Source organism: Bos indicus x Bos taurus, chromosome 15, assembly GCF_003369695.1.
Source record: "Bos indicus x Bos taurus breed Angus x Brahman F1 hybrid chromosome 15, Bos_hybrid_MaternalHap_v2.0, whole genome shotgun sequence".
Lineage (NCBI taxonomy): Eukaryota > Metazoa > Chordata > Mammalia > Artiodactyla > Bovidae > Bos > Bos indicus x Bos taurus.
Genome location: NC_040090.1, coordinates 23389832 through 23409412, shown reverse-complemented (window position 1 = coordinate 23409412; position 19581 = coordinate 23389832).

The window sequence follows — 19581 nt, the reverse complement described above, 5'->3', positions numbered from 1 at the left end:
TGTCTAGTCAAGGCTATGGTTTTTCCAGTGGTCACATATGGATGTGAGAGTTGGACTGTGAAGAAAGCTGAGCACCGAAGAATTGATGTTTTTGAACTGTGGTGTTGGAGAAGACTCTTGAGAGTCCCTTGGACTGCAAGGAGATCCAACCAGTCCATTCTAAAGGAGATCAGTCCTGGGTGTTCTTTGGAAGGACTGATGCTAAAGCTGAAACTCCAATACTTTGGCCACCTCATGTGAAGTGTTGACTCATTGGAAAAGACCCTGATGCTGGGAGGGATTGGGGGCAGGAGGAGAAGGGGACAACAGGGGATGAGATGGCTGGATGGCATCACCGACTCGATAGACATGAGTTTGGGTGATCTCCAGGAGTTGTTGATGGACAGGGAGGTCTGGCGTGCTGCAATTCATGGGGTCGCAAAGAGTCAGACATGACCGAGCGACTGAACTGAACTGAACTGAAAATCACTGCAGACGGTGATTGCAGTTATAAAATTAAAAGATGCTTTCTCCTTGGAAGAAAAGTTATGACCAACCTAGAAAGCATATTAAAAACAGAGACATTACTTTGCTAACAAAGTCCATCTAGTCAAAGCTATGGCTTTTCCAGTAGTCATGAATGGATGTGAGAGTTGAACTCTTAAGTAAGCTGAATGCCCAAAAATTGATGCTTTTGAACTGTGGTGTTGAAGAAGACTCTTGAGAGTCCTTTGGACTGCAAGGAGATCCAACCAGTCCATCCTAAAGGAAATCAGCCCTGGATATTCATTGGAAGGACAAATGGTGAAGCTGAAACTCTAATACTTTGGCCATCTGATGCGAAGAACCAACTCATTGGAAAAGACTTTGATGCTGGGAAAGATTTAAGGTGGGAGGAGAAGGGGACAACAGAGGATAAGATGGTTGGATGGCATCACCGACTCAATGGACATGAGTTTGAGTAAACTCTGGGAGTTGGGGATGGACAGGGAGGCCTGGCGTGCTGCAGTCCATGGTGTCACAAAGAGCTGGACACAACCGAGTGACTAAACTGAACTGTACTGAGTGTGCTAGCCCTGGGTCAAGCAGTGGGAAAACAAATGCCCTTAGCTGTTTGGAAACCTAGTGGGACTAATAGGAGTGCTATAAGAAACCTAGACTCTACTCATGGAGATATACTTGATTACTCCTGAAACAAAGTAGAGAGAGCAGCTCAAAACTGCACTGGACCGTGACAAGTTTCCTACAGCCACCCCAGCATGCGTCTCAGCCTAAGCTGAACAGCCACTCAGGCCCCTGATACTTCATAATGTAGCTCCACACTAAGGAAAGGGATGCTGAGGCCAAGGGCAGTGCTTAGTTGTGAGGGAGAGAGTCAATGCAGACCTGGGACGGCATCGGATGTAGGCAGGGGCAGCCATCACTAGCACTTACGGAGGCAGCACCTCTGAAGCAGTCTAGGACTCTGACTGGGGCCAGAGCCGTCACAGCCCTGGGGCAAGGATGCTCGTGCTCTGAGAGGAAAAGTGCACTCTTAGAGGTACTGGAGCCAACTCAGACCTCACCTAATTTGTTCTGCTCCAACAAATTGGGACCTGCCCCCAACACAGCAGTGCTAGCCACTGAGCAGGGAGAAGCCCCAGGTCACATCTAACTCTGGCTCTAGCCCCTCTAACTCTAGCCCCACCTACTACCAAGGTGATAGCTGCCAGGATATCCTGGGGAAAGATGAATCATGCCCACATCATATCTAGCTTTCTCACTAAAGCCACTGAGCACAGACAGACTTTATAAGAATGATTCGGCACAAGAATATCCCTTCAGGACTACAAAAGGTAATTGTTTTACCCAGTTTCATAGAGACAGAGAGAGTTAAGCAAAATAGGGATTTTGTTTCAATTGACAGAACAAGAGAAACCTCCTGGAAAAAAAAAACAAACTAATGAAACAAAAATAAATCATTTACCAGATAAAGAATTCATTAACGTATATGCTCCCAATATAGGAGCACCTAAATATATAAAGCAAATATTAACAGACATGGAGAAATTGACAATAATATAAAATTACTGGGGGACACTATCATCCCACTTCCATCAATGAGCAGATAGTCCAGACAGAAAACCAATAAAGAAAGTGATTTTAAATGACACATTAGACCAGTTGGACATAATAGATACCTACAGGACTTTCCATCCCCAAATAGCAGAATACACATTCTTCTCAAGTGCTCAGGAAATATCCTTTAGGACACATCACATACTAGACCACAAAACAGGCCTCAACTAAATTAAGAGGATAGAAATCATATCAATAATCTGTTTGACAACAATGAATGAAATTAATTACAGAAAGAAAAATTGGGAAAACACAAATACATAGAGATTACACAACTCGTCACACACACAAAAATGGGTCAGTGAAAGAGGAGATCAGAAGACACATCAAGACAAATGTGTTTGCTTAAATGTCACCTCATTACTGACACCTTGCCTAATCACGTTACCCAAAGTTATAGTTCTAATAGTACACCTCTTGCACTTATAATCACTCTTTTTTTCTGGGAGAGCTTACCACCAATAAAGATAAAAATATATGCTACTTTTAAAAATATATTTATTTTCTACCTCCACTCAAATGCAAGGTCTGCAATTGCAGGATTATTTGAGGTTTTTTTTCCTTCCTACTGTGAAAAGTGCCTGAAGAGTGTTTAAAATGTAATTGGTGAAAAATTATTGTAATTTCTGGGGCTAAGTATTCATAGTTTTAGAATACTAGCTGATGTCTTTGCCCATATTTTCTCTTTCATTCTCTATTCTCTTCTCCTGGAACTCCTGTTTAACATATTTTACCGTTTAATCTTCATTTTCAACAATTTTTAAATATTTTTAAAAAATGAATATGAAGGTAATAAGTGCTGAATATTTTTCAACAATTTATAATTTTCATTTATTTATGTCACTATTCATTTTTTGTCATTTTCTTAAGGTCTAATCAATCTCTCTTCAACAGTGTCTTATATACTATGTAATTCATTCTTCACTTTTTTACTGTTTTTAATTAATTTATTTTCCATTCTTCACATTTTAAATTTAAATAAATTTACATTTAAAAAATTCTACTAGGATTTTTGTTCAAATATGATTTTCCTGTAAAATACCACCTTTTCCTTTTCTCATGTTTTGTATTCTCACTTTTTATTTATTAAATAATTTTAAACATAGGTTGATGGTAGTAAGAGCCATTTAATCTTATTATGTGAAATTTTTGGAGATTCAATTTAGCTTTTATTTAATTTCATTTAGATGTTGGTTATTATTTTAAGTAAAGTGGATATGATTGATAATCAAGTTTTTCTGGTGTGTTTTATGAAATACTGGGATAAAGAAGGCATTCAATAAATATTAGTTTCCCTTTGTCTGCAAGACAGATCAAAGAAGGAAAAAACAGAATGTAAAAAAAGAAAATAGAATATATGTTCCTTTGCAAAAATAACAGATTTTGTTATGGTTTCTGTGTAAGCACATTTTACTTCAGAAAAATGATTCAGACAGGTTCCCTTTGGTCTCATTTTTAATGTTCCACATGTAAATGACAAATTAATTTTAATGAATTCTTTATATTTTGAGCCAAATAACTAAAATTAAAACATGAAAGGTGTTAGCTAGCTATACAAAACTGAAATATTTCATTTTGAGAATCTCAGATTTTATTACAGGAAAGAACAGTTGATGGTTTTCATTATAGAAGTTTGCTAAGCTTAAAGAATGACACTGAAATTGCCTATAATAAAATATCATTTTTAATATATAACAGTTCATAGAACACTTGATTATATGAGCAGTTATGCTTTGTAAATAAACTGGAAAGGTAATAAGTCTTGTTAATTAAATAATAGAATGTAGAATTTTGAGCTATACAAAAAAGATTTTGCTGCGGCTGCTGCTAAGTTGCTTCAGTAGCATCCAACTCTGTGTGACCCCAGAGATGGCAGCCCACCAGGCTCCCCCATCCCTGGGATTCTCCAGGCAAGAACACTGGAGTGGGTTGCCATTTCCTTCTCCAGTGTTGAAAGTGAAAAGTGAAAGTGCAGTCTCTCAGTCATGTCTGACTCCTAGCGACCCCATGGACTGCAGCCTACCAGGCCCCTCCGTCCATGGGATTTTCCAGGCAAGAGTACTGGAGTGGGGTGCCATTGCTTTCTCCGAAAAAAGATCTTAAAGACCCAGACAACCACGATGGTGTGATCACTCACCTAGAGCCAGAATCTTGGAATGCAAAGTAAGGTGGGTCTTAGGAAGCATCACTGTGAACCAAGTTAGTAGAGGTGATGGAATTCCAGTTCAGTTCAGTTCAGTTCAGTCACTCAGTTGTGTCCAACTCTGCGCCCCCATGGACTGCAGCACACCCATGCCTCCCTGTCCATCACCAACTCCCAGAGTTTACCCAAACTCATCTCCATTGAGTCGGTGATGCCATCCAACCATCTCATCCTCTGTCGTCTTCTTCTTTCCGCACCTTCAATCTTTCCCAGAATCAGGGTCTTTTCCAATGAGTCAGCTTTGCGCATCAGGTGCCCGAAGTACTGAAGTTTCAGCTTCAGCATCAGTCCTTCCAATGAACACTCAGGACTGATTTCCTTTAGGATGGACTGGTTGGATCTCCTTACAGACTATCAAGGGTCTTCTCCAACACCATAGTTCAAAAGTATCAATTCTTTGGCATTCAGCTTTCTTTAGAGTCCAAGTCTCACATCCATACATGGCTACTGGAAAAGCCATAGCCTTGATTAGATAGACCTTTGTTGGCAAAGTAATGTCTCTGCTTTTCAATATGCTGTCTAGTTTGGTCGTAACTTTCCTGCCAAGGAATAAGCACCTTTTAATTTCATGGCTGCAGTCACCATCTGCAGTGATTTTGGAGCCCCAAAAAATAAAGTCTGCCACTGTTTCCCCTGTTTCCCCATCTATTTGCCATAAAGTGATGGGGTCGGATGCCACGATCTTAGTTTTCTGAATGTTGAATTTTAAGCCAACTTTCACACTCTTCTCTTTCATTTTCATCAAGAGGCTCAATTCCAGTTGAGCTATTCGAAATCCTAAAGGATGATGCTGTGAAAGTGTTGCACTCAATATGCCAGCAAATTTGGAAAAGTCAGCAGTGGCCACAGGACTGGTAAAGGTCAGTTTTCATTTCAATCTCAATGAAAGGCATGCCAAAGAATGCTCAAACTACTGCACTGCTGCTTCTGCTGCTAAGTCGCTTCAGTCGTGTCTGACTCTGTGTGACCCCAGAGACAGCAGCCCACCAGGCTCCCCCATCTCTGGGATTCTCCAGGCAAGAACACTGGAGTGGGTTGCCATTTTCTTCTCCAATGCATGAAAGTGAAAAGTGAAAGTGAAGTTTCTCAGTTGTGTCCGACTCTTAGCGACCCCGTGGACTGCAGCCCACCAGGCTCCTCCAACCATGGGATTTTCCAGGCAAGAGTACTGCACAGTTGCATTTATCTCACACGCTAGGAAAGTAATGCTCAAAACTCCCCAAGTGAGGCTTCAACAATCCGTGAATTGAGAACTTTCAATGTTCAAGCTAGATTTAGAAAAGGCAGAGGAACCAGAGATCAAATTGCCAACATGCACTGGATCATCAAAAAAGCAAGAGAGTTCCAGGAAAACATCTACTTCTGCTTCATTGACTATGCGAAAGCCTCTGATTATGTGGATCACAACAAACTGTGGAAAATTCTTCAAGAGATGGGAATACCAGACCACCGGACCTGCCTGCTAAGAAATCTGTATGCAGGTCAAGAAGCAACAGTTAGAACCATTGCTTTGGAACGATGGTCTAATTCCAAACTGGGAAAGTACGTCAAGGCTGTATATTGTTACCCTGCTTATTTAACTTATATGCAGAGTACATCCATGCCAGGCTGGATAAAGCCCATCCTGGAATGAAGATTGATAGAGAAATATCAGTAATCTCAGATATGCAGATGACACCACCCTTGTGGCAGAAAGCAAAGAGGAACTAAAGACTCTCTTGATGAAAGTGAAAGAAGAGAGTGAAAAAGCTGGCTTAAAACTCAACAGTCAAAAAATGGAGATCATGGCACCAGGTCCCATAACTTCATGACAAATAGATGGGGAAACAATGGAAACAGTGATAGACTTTCTTGAGCTCCACAATCACTGCAGATGGTAACTTTATCCATGATAGTAAAAGACTCCTGCTCCTTAGAAGCAAAACTATGACCAACCTAGATAGCATAATTAAAAGCAGAGACATTACTTTGACAACAAAGGTCCATCTAGTCAAAGATACGGTTTTTCCATTAGTCATATATGGATGTGAGGGTTAGACCATAAAGAAAACTGAGCGCTGAAAAATTGATGATTTTGAACTGTGGTGTTAGAGAAGACACTTGAGAGTCCCCTGGACGGCCAGGAGATCAAACCAGTCAATCCTAAAGGAAATCAGTCCTGAATATTCATTGGAAGGACCAATGCTAAAGCTGAAGCTCCAATACTTTGCCACTTTGGCCACCTGATGAGAGCTGACTCATTTGAAAAGACCCTGATGCTGGGAAAGATTGAAGGCAGGAGGAGAAGGGGACGACAGAGGATGGGATGTTTGGATCGCATCACCGACTCAATGGACGTGAGTTTGAGCAAGCTCTGGGAGTTGGTGAAGGACAGGGAAGCCTGTTGTGCTGCTCTCCATGGGGTCACAAAGAGTAGGACACAACTGAGTGACTGAATTGAACTGATAATTTTGTAGGTATAAATCATCAGAAAAGACACCATACAGCTGTGAGTACTTTGCACATGTGGCACAGACAGTTTCCATAGATGTCACTATACTGAAGAGGGTGCAGAGTTTCAATTAAAACTATTGCTGTATGATTCAGGGATCTCAAACCAGCAGTCTGTGACACCCTAGAGGAGTGGGATAGGGTGGTAGGTGAGAGGGAGGCTCAAGAGGAAGGGAACATATGTATACCTATGGCTGATCCGTGTTGATGTATGGCAGAAATGAACACAATATTGTAATTATCCTTCAGTTGAAAATAAAGAAAAAAAGAATGCATAAAAAATCATTCCTGATATACCTAAAGCCTCATTCAGAAATAGTCATGATAGATGCAGTAATCAATTTGGGTTCATTCTTTTATTGTGATTCTAAATGTTCTGCAAAATACCCAATACTGATTTCCCCATTTTTGTCTGACTGCCTTGAGCATTACATTTTCTATTTGACTCTAAAACAATACTAAATGTCTTCAGTCTTCAATCTTCAATGTCAAAAAAGGCAAACATGAACAATGGACTACTTCTGTTGCCAATGTGAAATCACTGCTGAGTGATTTTAAATACTATGTGCTCTACATTAGCAAGTCTAAGTAGGATGCATTACAGTGTAACTCATTATACTCAATGAGGGATCAAGAAATAAAAGCTAGCAATATTAAAGCTGTGTTTAGAAGTCGGTATTTGGTGGAAAATAACCAAGTTGGAGATATATTCAAACAGTCTTTCAAGTGTACTTATACACTCTAGTGTATTAATGCAAAATTCATTCCTTAAATGCATTCTGATTGACAGTAGTCTTTATAAGTGACAGATATAAATGTGGTCTGAATGATCTATGGGATTGCCCTAGGTTCTTATAAATCAAAATTTGCTAGCCTCTTAGTAGGACCTCAGTAGTTACAAGAATAAGACACAAACAAAAACAAGTTTTGTGAACTCATTTTTCAAAAAGAAATTGTTACATGATGTAATTTTCAATTTTACTTGCTTTTGCCCAAGTGTTGTTCACTATATTTAAAAGATATATCTTAGTCTCAAGAATATGTTAACAGAGTTTCTATTATTTGCTGTGTTCCTGAGTTGTCTACTATTATTTACAGAAATTTCACATAGTCTGGTGATTTTCAGAGAAAATACAAAGCTAAAGCAAAGAAAATCTAGGCATAGGAAACTCCCAAGCCATTACAGCATTATTAACAAGTACAATTTTCCTTTCTTTCCTTTGATGGAAATAATACATCCCTTCTATGCCAACATTCTCAATAGCTCTATATAGTCAGTGCACTTATGATACTGCAAATATTCCATGTTAAGAGATAATTCTTGAGCTGAGATAATCTCTTATCATTCTGAAAAATGAGATTGCTGGTTTCTCAAATCTTGATGACTTTTCTGATGCAGTTGAGACTTTTATTGCATGTCTATCATTTAGGTTGAATGGAATTTTGATATACATATGATACATAGCTATTTTTCAAACATTTAACAGATTTAATTACTGTAATGCAATTGGATCTGTTCTCCAAATGTATTTCTAAATTGAATTTCATCTAGAAACTGGAATCTTATACCTCTCTTACTTGGATGGACAGCTAATGAGCTAATGTTCCATAGAGTTGGGGCTCAAGAACCTTGACAATTCTGACTTCAAATACTAGGGTTCTAAAATTGCTAACAACAACATGTATGGGGTGTGTGCGCGTGTGTGAGATAGAGTGAGAAAGAGAAAGAACTCCATAAAAATAATATACCACATCTCAAAAGTAAAGTTTATAGCAATATAACTTTGCCATCATCATTAATAAACAATTATGAAACGTGCCTTTTATACAAATTAAACAATTGATTTAATTAACAAATTATTTAAACCCCTTCCTTGAAGTGCTAATAAAAGATGTGCAATTAATGTGTTCTACTAGGGAATTTTGGCTTCATCATATTCATCTTTGAGGAATAAATCAGTAATCATAAACTAATTTTTTACCATGCAGAATTTTGGAATCAGCAGCTAAAACAAAGAAAAAATAAAAATAGTTTATTGGGAATTCGGCTAAAGGGATAAAATACTTTATAAGGTATAATTTTTTATTCTATGGAAATCTGTGGGTGTGGAAGTGAATTTAAACTGAAAGGTGATACAAAACATATAGATATTGAGTTGGTCAAGAAGTTCATTCAGGGAAATGAAGTTATGGGAAAACCTGAATGAACTTTTTGGCCAACCAATTCATAAAATGGTATACTTTGTTGAAATATAATTCACATACAATACAATTCATTCACTTAAGGTATTCAATGGTTTTCAGAATATTCACTATTGTGTAACCATAGACACAATCAATTTTACACTTTCAAAATTTCAGAAAAGAAACCTTGTACAAATTAGAGATCATTCCCATTCCTTTCAATTCCCTCAGGCCTGGCAAAACAAAAATCTACTTCTTATTGTCTGTATACTTATCTGTTCTGGGCTTCCCAATTGGCTCAGTGGAAAAGAATCTGCCTGCATAGCAGAAGCAGCAGGAGACGCAGGTTCCATCCCTGGGTGGGGAAGATCCCCTCGAGGAAGTCATGGCAACCCACTCCAGTATTCTTGCCTGGAGAATTCCCTGCTGGGGCTAGTGTCCATAGGGTCACAAAGAGTCAGATACAACTGAAGCGAGAGCACAGCACAGCACTTGCCTATTCTGGACATTTCATACAGACAGAATCATACAATATGTCATCTTTCACGAATGATGTCTTGAAATACTGTTGACATTTCACCCATTTTGCAGCATTCATTCCCTTCCTTGTTTTATTGGGTGAATAAGGGTTAAATTTCTCCACATTTCTCCACATTTTCACCAATATTTCTTATTGTCCCTCTTTTTTATTATAGTCACCCCACTGGATGTCAAATGATATCCTATTGTGCTTTGGATTGGAATTTCTCCAATGGATTAATGACATCGTGCATCTTTTCCTGTGCTTGTTGGCCACTTGAATATTTTCTCTGAACAAATGTTATTTGTTAATTTTTTATTGGATTGCCCTTTTACTATTGAGATGTAAAATTTCTTTATTCCAGGTAAATATCTCTTATCTAGGATATGATTTGAACATTTTTGTCCCATTCTGTGAGTTGTCTTTTTGATTACTTGATGATATCCTTCAAAATATCAAAACATAATGAAGTATGACTTATCTACGTTTTTCTTTTGTCTCAGGCCTTAGTGACATATCTAAGAAAGCTTTGCCTAACCCAAGATCATGAATATTTAGTCCTATAATTTCATTTAATTTCACTTTTAGCTTTTACATAAGTCTATAATCTATTTTGAGTTAATTTTTTAAACGGCACATGGAAAGGGTCCAATGTTATTCTTTGTATGTGAAGATCCAACTGTCCCAACACCATTTGCTGAAAAGACTAGTCTTTCTCTATTGATTCATCCTGGCAACATTGTCAAAAATCAGTTGACTATATACGTGAGGATCTATTTGTGTATTATTACTCTGTTCCACTGATCTTATGCCAGTACCAGACAACCTTAATTTTGGAAACTATATAACAGGTTTCTACATAGTGTGACTCTCGAGTTTTCTCATTCTGATTCCTTACTTATCTTGACTGTAGTTCTTTCAGGCATTATTGCAAGGGAGTCATTGAAGTCTCCAAATATTATTATTATAGTTAATTTATAAATTCTTATTAAATATGCATATGTGATTATTATTTCCCCCTTTAAGTCTGTCAGTTTTTACTTTAGGTATTTTGGAGCTCTGTTGTACACAGATGTATATAGTTGTATATTCTCCTGATGTATCGATATAAAATATAGATTTAGTATTATATCCTTCTTTGTCTCTGGGGACATTTGTGTTCTACAGTCTATTTTATCTCATTCTAATATAATCATCACTCCAGATTTCGATGGTTGCTATTTGCCCAATATATCTTTTCTATCCTGTTAATTTCAATATACCTTTGTGATTACGTCTGTATTCTGTAGACCACACATGTAGCATCTTTCTCTTCAAATACTTTCAAATACTGACAATTTTTTTTCACAGTCTGACAATCTTTGCTTTTATGATTGTATTATTTAATCCATTCACTATTATTGTTGTCATTGATATAGTTGGAATTACATCTGCCATTTTACTTTTTGTTTTCTTTTGTTCTTAGTCCTATTTCATTGCATGTATTATAATTTTTGGTTAAAAATTGGACATTTTAAGTAATAATGCACAAACCGAATATATCCCTATACACAAGCACATGCTTCCAGGATTTGTTATTTTCTCATTTCTTATTAAATGAGTTCACTGAACTAGTTAATTGAGTGATGTCTATTTCCTCCACAGTTTGAAGACTCCCTGTCACTGCTCAGAGAACACAGCCTTGAGCATGAATACAGTTGCCCTAGGTTAACAGTGGTTTTATCAAGTCTTCTTTGACTGTCTCTTTTCCTGACCTCTTTGTGAAGCTGTTTGCCTCCAGTGGCATCATATCCAGCTCTTTGGCCCTGCTAGTTGCCAAATGATTACTTTATTGCTTTCGACAATGCCCTGGGTATAACTTGGTCTACAGTCTAACCTGATTAAATTTGGAGCATTTTTCAGCCACAGTTTTTGAGGCAATTATAGCTCTTCTCAGTTCTCTCTGATAAATTAGTCGGACCATAGTTTAGCTTTTTTATTTTGTGAAACCACCCACTTTCTAACAGTTTATCATCAAAATATCCTTTGTTTTCTAGAGTAACTTTAGGCTTTTGTTGTTCAGTCACTCGTTGTGTCTGATTCTTTGCGACCCCATGGAGTGCAGGATGCCAGGTTCCCTATCCTTCAGCATATTCCGAAATTTCTGCTCCAAATAAAGTCAGCTCTTTTAGGGAGAGCTTTAGAGTTAGCTGTCTATTCTTATGGTCTTTGTCTCAAACTGGGCAAAATCTCTGAGCCATCGCTCTGGAGCTAGGAAGAGGAACAATGGCCACCTACTCCTAAGAGGCATTTGTGCTTCACCACAGAGTTTTAGGTGCAGAAAGTAGCCTCTGTATTGATTCTCCTAGTGTGGAACCTCTGCTCTACGAGCAAGCTGGGGTACAGGTGCTCAGGCTCTAGTAGTCTCAGCCTGCCCCCTGAGTTAGAACCTCTGCCTTATGAACAAGAACTAGGTGGAGTAAGGGGGTCTGCAACTTGTTAGTCTCATCTCCTTGGTCATGCCTGTTCCAGTGAAGCTGCCATCAAGCTCAGCTGGGGGAATGTGTGAGGGGAAGCATCCCATGGCTCAAGTGCCACAGGCTATGACTGTCCCTACAAAAATTTTCTTGAATAAGTGGCTGTTTTTAAAATAGTTTTCACCAGTGTGGTTGTCTCATGTGAGAGCAAGTCTATGGAGCTCTTCATGGCACCATTCCAGAAGAAAAATTTCCAACAGCTTTTGGTGTTTGTTCCATATGTGTAATCAAACCCACCCATTTCCAGTGGCACAGTGATGGTCTAGCCACTCAACTCTATTACTGAATCACACTCACAGTAACCTCCCAGGTGGCCAAGATTTGTAGCTAAGCCCCCCCCTTTTTTTTAACAAAAACAAACAAGCAAACAAAAAAACACAACAATAATAACAACAAAATAGAATTCCTTGGAGCATAAATATTGAATTGAAGCAGTTGGGAGACAATCTGCTCTGACCAGTCATTTTCTTATTTTTTTTAAACAAAAGAGAATTATATAAATGAAGTACTAAAAAATATCCTGCAGGGTGGCAGTCTTTAACTACAACCCACAACTGTCTAAACCTATCTGACAGGCAAAGACTATGACATCCACAGGAGGGGAAGCCTTTATTATGCAAAGAAATACTGAGATTAGCCATTTTCTGGCTAATCTGACAATAGCCATTTTCCAAAAAAAGGTATTTAACTCCTCCCAGATTTAACAATAATTAAAATATTTATCAAGCTAAAATTTTACAAGTGCTGGGTTCAGATGATTTCTTAAGGAAGTGGAATGTGTTTCCTTGGAGTGTTCTTTCATAGACTGTGTTTCCTTGACTCTTAAATCAGCCCCAAGAATCATTTTGAGGAATATATAGGGTTAAAAATAGAGTGTTGCACCCTCTACTTGCTGCCAATATTACAGGCTTCTTATTTGTATTGGTGAAAAGTAAATCCATTGCATTCTAAATCCAATGTACAGGACTAAAAATAACTCAAAGTGCATTTCTGCTCAAATAGGCAATTAAAATTGGCACAAAAACAAAGACAACTATTTCCAACAATGCATTAACTCTAACAATTCTGAATGGCTCTACATTCTCACATGTGAAAGTTTATAGTACTCATCTTTTCAGGACAAGAAGACAGCATTCTCAAACATAATATTATATAAGCAGTGGGATTCTGTATAACAGTATCTCATTCAAGGCCTGGAAAATGTAGACTTTTGATGAGGGACTCTAGAATGTTACCCAACATAAATTGATTTTTCTGAAAAAAAAAAAAAAAAAAATTATAAGCCTGACTTAGCACATGCATAGACAGGTAACAGTTTTTCCCAACTGGATCCTAGGTGCCCTGACAAATAAAATAGAATTTGGGGGGAAGGGATGCCTCCTTAAACTGATTTTAATATGTGCTTCTTTACTTTAAAGTATGAGAGCTTGGGGTTGACACATACACATTGCTATATTTAAACAAGATAACCAACAAGGACCTACTGTAGAGTACTTTGCTCAATATTTTATAATAATCTAAATGGGAAAAGAATTTGAAAACGAATAGATACATGTATATGTATAACTGAATCACTTTGCTGTACAACACTGTTAATCAACTATACTCCAATAGAAACTAAATTTTTTTCAAAAAATACAAAAAAATAGAGTCACTAGGACTTCCCTGATGGCACAGTGGATTAGAATCTGTCTGCCAATTGAGGGGACACAGGTACGATCGCAGGTCTGGGAAGATTCCACATGCTGTGAAGCAACTAATCCCATGCACCAGCACTCTAGAGCCCGAGAGCCACAACTACTGAGCCTGTGACCTGCGACTGCTGAAGCCTGCGCACCGAGAGCCTGTGCTGTACAACAGAAGCCACCTCAGAGAAGCCAGTGCGCCACACCGAAGACAGCCCCTGCTCAGCTCAAATAGAGAAAGCCTGTGCAAAGCAACAAGGATCCAACACAGCCAAAAATAGATAAATTAAAATGCCACTAGAAAGTAATGCATGCATGCTGAGTCGCTTCAGTCGTGTCTGACTCTGTGCGACCCTATGGACAGCAGCCCACCAGGCTCCTCTGTCCACAGGATTCTCTAGGCAAGAATACTGGAGTGGGTTGCCATTTCCTTTTTCTCTATATATATACACACACTGCCATAAGCTACAAGAATTTGTGGTTAAGAACATTTCAATTGCAAATAAACTGTCACTTCATGTTATCTGTACTGATAGATAATCTTCATACGCCCTAAGAGAAAGAGGTGTTTTCACAATTAAAACAAATTAATGGGAAATCTAAGCCCTCCAAAGGAAATCTGGGGAGGAAAAGGGACTTTTCTTTTAAAAAACCGAGTCCCTTATTTAGATTCATGATCAATATTTTGGGAATAGATTAGACTCATGATTCTCTCATCAGGAGCTTTAAAAAAAATCTAAATTATCCTTTACCTGTACCTCTGTGTGGAAGAAATGGAAACTGTAACCAATATAGTCTTTATTTAATAGAAAATGCCCCCTTGGTCCATTTGATGTATGAGGGCAATGGCCAATGTCTCTACTCAACAGTATAAATCTTGGCTTTTGTTATCAGACACAAAAGCTGTACCAAAAACTCAAATAGAGGAGTTTGGCATTTGGATATTTCTGTTATAACTAGCTGGAAGAAAAAAATTGCATTAGGACAACCTTTAACTTTTCAGAGAACTGAAAGAAAAAGGATTCGTTCAGACTTTCTTTATCAAAACTTCTTTCACAGAAGTACGTTAAAGAAAATTCCTAGGTCTTAACTAAAGACTTTAGGAACTGACTTAATTGAAGGGAATGAATCTAGGTCTAGACTCACAGGTAGTTCATCCAGGGCCTAGTATTGGCAAAATATTAAAGCAGGTGTGTTCTTCCCTGCAACTTAACCTCATAGAAGGCAACCTCATAAAAACAGCAGTGGCATTTGCTATGGACTGATTTGTGCATCCCCAAAATTCACATTAATGCCCTAACATTAAATGTGACAGTATCTGGAGATGGAGCCATTGGGCGGTAATTTATAAGACGAGCCCTCGTGAAAGGATCGATGCTATTATAAGAGACACAGATTCCTTCTCTCCCCCACCCCTCCACCCTGCTCCACTATATCAGAACACACTAGAAAACAGCCGTCTGCAAATCAGGAAGAGGGTCCTCGCTAGGAACCACACTGACTGAAACCTTGATATTGGACTCTGCAGCCTCCAGGACTATGATAAATAATGCCTGTTGTTTACGTTGCACAGTTCATGTTATTTTGTTACAACAACCTCAGGGGACTAATGCAGTGTTGAATCCTCAAACATTTTAATTTACATTCTAACTAGGCTTCTTACTAGCTGCATAATCTTGAACAAATTACTTTATCTCTCTGAACCTTAATTTTTTCAGTGTTGAAATGGACCAGGTAAGTTAGGCAGGAGTTCTAGTTCCTGAAGGGAAACGGCTACCTACTCCTGTATTCTTACCTGGAGAATCCCAAGGACAGAGGAGCCTGGCAAGCTACAGTCTATGGGGTCACAGAGTCAAACATGACTGAATGATTAAGCATGCATGCACAGGGCTCTAAAGGAAAGATCATCACAGATTACAATAGTCCTATGACAGAGAATTGAAGGAACCTTCTATGTTCTCTATAAATAAAAATTATTTTAGTAGTTGTTATATGATCTTAATAAGTTCACAAAATTGATCTCCTAAAATGAAGGAAGTGGAAAAATAAGCTTTAAACTCTCTGTTTAATCTTTATTAAACGTCTATTAAATCCTAACAAGATTGCTGGAACAGAGAGATACTCAGTAGACTCATAGGCTTCCCTGGTACCTCAGATGGTAAAGAATCTGCCTGCAATGCTAGAGACCTGAGTTTGATCCCTGGACTGGAAAGATCCCCTGGAGAAGGGCATAGCTACCCATTCCAGTCTTCTGGTCTGGAGAATTCCACGGACAAAGTCTGCTGGGTTACAGTCCATAGCGTTGCAAAGAGTCAGGCACGACTGAGTGACTAACGCTAATGAGCATTGTGCTGTGCTGTGCTTAGTCGCTCAATCCTGAGCACTAGAATAAATGAATTACTGAATGAATTCTTTCATCTCCCAAGCTCTTGTGGTTACTGTGAAAAGAGATTGGTAGTAAAACCCAAGATTCTTAGTCTGTTACCAGTACTTGAGGTCTCTCTGTGGTTAGCATGGTCATACTATGATGGACAGGGAAGCCTGATGTGCTGCAGTCATGGAGTCACAAAGAATCAGACATGCCTAAGCGACTAAACTGAACTGATTGTGAAACTTCAGGTCAAGCAAGAGAAAGTCTACAAAACAGTGGGGCTTTTCCTTAAGGATCTCATCTCACTTACCCTGATGTTTTAAGGTACTGCCCAAAGGATACTGGACATTTCATTTATGTGGGTTTTTGCAGTACTAGCACTGTCCTTCCAGCCTTAATATTCTGAACACAGATGCCCATAAATTTAGCCTTGATCTCTGAAATATAGAGCAAACACAATGATTGCAAATGATTTCAATACAAAATGAAATGTGAAGTGCTACCAAACAATAGGCTGAAGAATTGTGCTGTTCAAGATTAACTTGACAATGATATTAAGAAAAATAGATTTGAATTAGGGAATGACTGGGGCACTTGATGGAGAAGGCAATGGCACCTCACTCCAATACTCTTGCCTGGAAAATCTCATGGGCAGAGGAGCCTGGTGGGCTGAAATCCATGGGGTTGCGAAGAGTCAGACACGACTGAGTGACTTCACTTTCACTTTTCACTTTCATGCATTGGAGAAGGAAATGGCGACCCACTCCAGTGTTCTTGCCTGGAGAATCCCAGGGACAGGGGAGCCTGGTGGGCTGCCGTCCATGGGGTTGCACAGAGTCGGATACGACTAAAGTGACTTAGCAGCAGGGGCACTTGATATGGTCCACTTGAATAACCACAGAGAGATGAAGACAATCTGAACATAAGAGAGTCACCAAAATGGAGGAGAGAGGATAGATTTAGTAAAACTGAAAAGCTGACATCAAGAACACCTTATTCACTATAAAGATGGAGGAAGATGGAAAACACACATTTTATTTATAGCTATTTACTCTTTATGTGGTTAAAAAATTAAGGCAGGTTTTAAAAATCTGCTTCTTACCACTTCTCACCACCTTCCAAATCTTCCCTTCACAGAAGTAGAAGGATTATTGAGGGAAAGTTGTCTGGTTGTTCTCTTGTATCAAATTAATTTTCTTCATCCCCCATATGCCAATCGTTACACAGCCTGTTCTAAATTTTGATCTGGTGCATTATTGATGAGCTCTTAAAAGAGATTAGAACAATCTCCCACTCTCTTTCTAGAAAAAAAAAAAAAACAACTTTGACACAAAAATGAACTGGTAATTTTGACTAACATGAACCATCCAACAGATCAGTAAATCCTATTTATGGCAGACTTTTGCTAAAACCAACATTAGTTTATTAGGTAAGTGTACGTGAGGACCTACTGTATATATAGCAGTATGCTAGACAACTGGTTTTCCCTGGTGGCTTAGATGGTAAAGAATCCACCTGTAATGCGGAAGACGCAGGTTCGATCCCTGGGGTGGGAAGATCCCTTGGAGGACATGGCAACCCACTTCAGCATTCTTGCCTGGAGAATCCCCATGGGCAGATGCGCATGGCAGGCTACAGTCCATGGATTCACAAAAAGTCGGACATGGCTGAGTAATTAAGCACAGAACAGACAACTGACTTATTTGACATTTAATTAGATTTATACTAGCATCTCTTGACTAGCACTCTCAGGCTGTGGAAAAGGAAAAATTTGCCCTAAACTAGTCTTAATAGTAAAGGGCAAATAAGAACTTACTTATTAGTACCTCTGACTGGAAGGGTATAAATTCCTCCCAAGAAAGAATTTTACAGTCTCGCACCTCTATCTTTTGAAGTATACTGAGAGATTTTTCACTCCTCAACATTATCTTTTATTATTAGTTATTTCTTGTCAAAGTACTTTTGTTTTTTAATATTATTCTCTGTGCCCAGATTTGAACATCTGTAAGTAGAATTCAAATTTTGTATTGTCAACATAATGAATTAAATAAGCAATGCTGATTTTGAAGTGCACAAGATGAAATCCAGCCTGTTTTCATGCACCATATCTGTTAATTGACAGGCATGACCAGCCAAACTGCAAAATAAAAAATGATTACGTTTGTAGAAATAATCGTAACTGTGTTCAAGAAAGTAAACAGTAATTAATTCCTTTAAAATTTGATTTTCTGAACTTAGTGAAGGACTTTTCATCATTTTTTAACTCATTCATGACTCAATTCTAAATTTACATGTTATTCTTTTGTTATTGGAGAAGCAATATATGTTTCATAGTATAATTATTTTTTTAAAAAGGAAGAAGAGGAAGATGGAGAAAATTACATTCACTATCACAGTAACCAGAGAAAGTTACTATTAATATCTTACTTTGTATCCTTGCAAGTTCTTTTTAAATGATGGGCTCCTTTTTCAAACTAAAATATGCACATTCTACAAACCTGCTTTGTAACCTGTCTACTTCCCTAATAAGGCTCTGTCATGTCAATAACTATTCTACAACATATGTTTTAGTGAGTAAATATATGTCTGTATAATAATGTAGTAAATAACAGTGACAGATTTTATTTTCTTGGGCTCCAAAATGACTGCAGCCGTGAAATTAAAAGACACTTGGCTCCTTGGAAGGAAAGCTATGACAAACTTAGATAGCATATTAAAAAGCGGAGACATCACTTTTTAACAAAGGCCCATATAGTCAAAGCTATGGTTTTTCCAGTAGTCATATATGGATATGAGAGTTGGACCATAAAGAAGGCCCCCATGCTGGGAAAGACTGAAGGCAAAAGGAGAAAGGGGCAGAGCAGCAGAGGATGGGATGGTCAGAAGGCATCACGAACTCAGTGGACATAAATCTAAAAGCAAACTCCGAGATATAGTGAAGGACAGGGAAGCCTGGCATGCTGCAGTCCATGGGGTCACAAAGAGTCAGACATGACTTAGAGACTGAACAACAACAACAAATAATAAATAGACTTGCATCTATATATTTGCAAATCATTTGGTTGTTTTCTTAATATAGCAGACATCATCACTGGCTTGTCCATATCTTAGGAGCATATAACCTGTTTCCAACCATTACTCTCTGCATTTTATGGATAAGTGCTCTCTACAGAACTCTGGAAGGCCTTCAACTCAAGTCCACAGCAGGCTGGAAATCTAGGGAATTAACTTGCTCAGAAGCAGCTCTCCACCAATGACTTTTGAGAGTTGGTGTATGTATAAACACACCAACTCCCTCTCCCCTTAGGTGAGATAGTTCTGAGGCATATATTATACAATTTCCAAGAGTTTCCCCACAGGATAAAGCTCCAGCAGCCCACTGTAGCTAATGTATCCTTTATTGGCTATCTTATAAATGACTGTACTTGAGAATTTTTGTCTTTGAGATTGTTTCTGTGTGAACCTAAGAAACTATAATTAAAAAAAAAAAAACTAGAATAGACTCCAAGAAATGA